The sequence below is a fragment of the Penaeus chinensis genome, chromosome 13, assembly GCF_019202785.1.
Source record: "Penaeus chinensis breed Huanghai No. 1 chromosome 13, ASM1920278v2, whole genome shotgun sequence".
Taxonomy (NCBI): Eukaryota; Metazoa; Arthropoda; class Malacostraca; order Decapoda; family Penaeidae; genus Penaeus; species Penaeus chinensis.
The window spans coordinates 21,476,855-21,481,854 of record NC_061831.1 but is presented as its reverse complement, the minus strand read 5'-3'; positions in this window follow the sequence as shown (position 1 = coordinate 21,481,854).

The following is a 5,000-nucleotide window of genomic DNA, read 5'->3' as shown; positions in this document are numbered from 1 at the left end:
TCTTCGGTTAATTATCAGAATATACTACGTTTGCTTCGTTGCTATTGTAGTTGTTTTAACTGTTTAGAGGAAAAGTATTTTATTATGCATTATGTCATTCGTTATTTTGTTTTTTTTTTCTTATTCTTGATATAGTATATCCGGCATTCTTTTTATAAACGTCATTATTTAACAAGATATTGACTCCTAATGTTTCGTATGGGTAAGTGCACCATTGCCTTTGTCGTTCTAAAGCTCTTGAGAAGTCTGGTCTAAAATTGGACACTGATAATGGATATTGCAAAATTTCAGGGCGAAAGAAATATGGCTTACTAGGGAAACACAAGTCACCCAATACACACACACGCCCAGACACATACGCACACACATCCAACCACACATACACACGCACACACACACACACTGTGTGTGTGTGTGTGTGTGTGTGTGCATATAAACATAAATAAAAAAAATCATATATAATATATCTCTGTATCATTGTATCTATCTACACACACACACACACACATATATATATATATGTGTGTGTGTGTGTGTGTGTGTGTGTGTGTGTGTGTATGCACACACACACACACACATGTGTATATATATATTTATATATATATATTATTATTATTATCATTATTATTAACAGCCATTCATTCCACTGCACATGTGTATATATATATTTATATATATATTATTATTATTATCATTATTATTAACAGCCATTCATTCCACTGCAGGACATAGGCCTCTCTAAATTTACTATTGAGAGGTTATATGGCAGTGCAACCCTTGACTGATTGGATGCCCTTCCTAATCAACCGCGGTTCGGAGCGCTAACACTTGTGCCACGGCGGTGACTTCCCCTACGACACCTGCGTTTGACTTATCAAGCCGATATGTCGTTTTCTCGGGCTCGAGCCAGCAGTCAGAGCGCAGGCATTTTTACGACCGCCGCGACGGGGAATTGAACTTGAGACCACGAGGGTCGGAGTCCAGTGCTCTAACCACTGGACCATCGCGGCAGTCTATATATATATATATATATATATATACATACATGCATATATATATATATATAGACACACATGACGGTATTTACACATGTATGTATGTATGAATTGTTTATACATACATACATTTATAAATCTGGTTGGTTCACGTAAGACCATACATACTTATAAAGAGAATATTCATCCCACAGAAGTGTGACATGATTAAGAATAAAAATCTGGTGCCCTGACATTTCCTCAACATCTTCCGTTCTGTCATGCGGTGTTTTCTTCCACGATGAATGTCATGCATGTTGACATTTTCTCGGCCATGGCTTGAATTATCAAGACGGGTGCTGCCGCCAGTTAAGGAAGCAACATTGTTTCTTATCTGATTTCAGAATTTTATCCGGAATTCGGCTGTTTATTTTTGGGTAGTGATAACGGACGTTGGCTATTGGTACTCATAAACCCTTCAATATTCTGTTTAAGCTTGTGTGTGTCAATCTACCTTTCTCCCTATTTATCATTCACGAATTAATTTCTGTTTTTTTTTTTCAATCTAATCAAGAAATTCCCAATTTGTTCGTGAATGCCTTAAGATATATTAGAATACCTTAAGATATAATAGAAATGTTATATCCGACCTGTCTCTACCTTAATTAAATCCATCTTTATCTGCGATATATTGCTATTAACCACATTCTTCTGCTCTTTCATTCAGTCTTCCTTCTGTTATTGGAAAATCGTTCCATAAGGCTCCGATTATCAAATGTTATCACTGTATCATTCATCTATGCCCTTGCCTGCGCCACACTGCACCACGATGAAGACTCGCAATTGGCCAAGGAGACAACGTAACGGCTTCACTTTCTCGCGGCTGGCTACGTTTGTGCAATTGTAAACACGGAAGGTTTGCTTCGCTCTGGGGACGGCTCTTAGAATAGGAGTGTGCAATAATCGCAGGTGATTATTTGCAATATATCCTTTTGTATCTGTGCATGCAAACACACACATACACACACACAAACTCTCTGTTTCTGTCTGTCTGTCTGGCTCTCTCTCTCTCTCTCTCTCTCTCTCTCTCTCTCTCTCTCTCTCTCTCTCTCTCTCTCTCTCTCTCTCTCTCTCTCTCTCACTCACTCACCCTCTCTCTCTCTCTCTCTCTTCTCTCTCTCTCTTCTCTCTCTCCCTCTCTCTCTCTCTCTCTCTCTCTCTCTCTCTCTCTCTCTCTCTCTCTCTCTCTCTCTCTCTCTCTCTCTCTTTCTTTCTCTCTCTCTCTCTCCCCCATACACACACACAAACAAACAAACAAACAATCAAACACACACAAACAAACACACACACACACAAGGAAGTATACATTTGCTAATATCTCTGTCTCTGTCTGTCTGCCTGGCTATCTCTCTCTCTCTCTCTCTCTCTCTCTCTCTCTCTCTCTCTCTCTCTCTCTCTCTCTCTCTCTCTCTCTCTTTCTCTCTCTTTCTCTCTCTCTCTCTCTCTCCCTCTCTCTCTCTCTCTCTCTCTCTCTCTCTCTCTCTCTCTCTCTCTCTCTCTCTCTCTCTCTCTCTCTCTCTCTCTCTCTCTCTCTCTCTCTCACACACACACACACAAACAAACAAACAAACAATCAAACACACACAAAAACAAACAAACACACACAAGGAAGTATACATTTGCTAATATCTACGCACTCGCATCTAAATCTTGAACTGACTTAAGTGAACCACTCGACCCTCTCAAAGAAGCATCTAAGCAGGATCTAGACCATCTTCACAAAGAGCTTCAATCAGCCATTTCTGCGACACCCTTTTCTTTAACGTTCTCCTCACCTACATGAATTTACTAGAAAAAACAGAGTGCACCTTTCTTTTTTCAACGAATTACTGCTGCTCGAAATAAAATTGAATAGAGCACATGTCCAGGCGACACAGATAAAACTCACCAGAAGAATTCAAATACAACGTAATATAATAGGTGTATTAAACATTGATGATTATATTAGTCAAGCAACACCAACAGAAAAGATACTGAAATGATTTAATTGTTGGTGAGATACTATAGTGATAACGTATTACACACGTAGATTTTATTGCAATTTGGAATCTGGCACCCCGAAGGTACTGTTGATGGCACTTGAGGAGAAGCCGGGTCGAGTTTGGAAATTACTACACTAGAGTATCTTAGCAAGGTTTTTACATCCTTAAAGATTCAGAAATTCCTATATATGGAAGGTTCCTGTACGCGTGTATGGAACATGTTTACTTGGTATCCTATTAATCGGTCTCCATTTTGTTATTCTTATCACTGTCTGATATGTTTTTCTTTCCAAATGTATTTTATCTTTTGACTCTATTTTTTATGTAAGCTTGATGTGAATAGTGTGAAGATAATGATCATGAGTTCTTGTTATTTTCAGCAGTATGAATCATTGTGATGTTGGTCAAATTACATATTCATACCACAGTTTCATATATATATATATATATATATATATATATATATAATTTTTTTCTTTTTTCTTTCTTTCTTTCTTTTTTCTTTCTTTCTTTCTTTTTTCTTTCTTTCTTTTCTTTTTTCTGTTTTTTCTTTATTTTTATTTTTATTTATTTTCTTTTTTTTCTTTTTCTTTCTTTCTTTCTTTCGTTTACTTTTTCTTTTTTCTTTCTTTCTTTTTTCTTATTTTTCTTTCTTTCTTTCTTTCTTTTTTCGTGTTTTTTTTTTAAACTATGATAATACGTCCCCTTATCACTGCTACTAACAAACGCTATAACAAGCATCATGACAATAGCAAAATTAGCATATTATTGTCACAATAGTAAAATATTACACACTGTTGATAAGATTTCTACCATTAATATCATTTTTTTGTTTCATCATAAAGTGAATCGTGCCTTAAGGATATGCTAAAAAGATTAGAAATGAAAGGTTCATATCTACGTCACAAGTTTGCAATGACAACTACCACAGTGTTGAATAAAAATATAGATTTTTGAATCATTCTCGATGTAAACAAGATGAGGTACAAAATATTTGTACATTCGCCTTACCTCACGAGGGCTGAAGAGTTTAAATAGGTTGCATTTCGTCTTTAACTTCGTGTAGATTATCATAGATCCTGAATGATATCTTCGATCACTTTAATACAACACGGAGACCATTCTCTGACAAGGAAACTAAATTCTCCGTTTCGTTTCTTTTCGTTTTTGCACCAGTTTCCCCTCCGCACACGCGCGAATTCGAGGTCACAAGGTCAAGAAGCGGTCTTAAGTCCACGGTCCTTTGTTCACTAGGTCAACTTGTCCCCTCTTGTTCTTCTGTCTTTGTTCTTTGTGATTATACACTCAACACTTACACGAAACGAAACGCGGCTAGGTGAGTGCCACAGGTGTGCTACACAGTGACAAAGGGGCGTAGGAAGGCTGGGGCAAGCGAGGGCACTGCGGCAGTATCAGCTTATCACTGGCACCCTACTGAAAGGGGTTCCCGATTTCCTAAAAGGGGGCATCACCGACGCGCGAAAGTGCCACCGAAGGCAGCGCGTGCCATGGCAACGGCAAGGGCATCACGGAGTCATTCACTAAGAAAGTGCCGGCACATGAGGGTGCGGAGAGCGCGGGCCAGCGACTGGGGTGCCACTACTGCTGCTGGTGCCACGGCAGTGCCTCGGCGCATCGATCATCGCCATGAATGCCTCTCCCGCCCATGTCTCGCCTTCCGCTCGGCACGCGACGCACACCGTAACCCAGGCACACTCTCAGCCGCACCTGTAATCAGGTCGTGCGGGCCCTGGCCCGGCGCCGCCTGCGTGCCAAGGGCCGGCGCTGCCCTCGCCATTAAGTGCTCAGGCGAGGAGCCGCCCTTGAGGAATCGCATGCCTAATGAACAGAATCCTCATTAATGTATAATATGCCAGAAGGCTACATGTATGTGCATACAAACTGACGCTCTCTCTCTCTCTCTCTCTCTCTCTCTCTCTCTCTCTCTCTCTCTCTCTCTCTCTCTCTCTCTCTCTATCTCTCT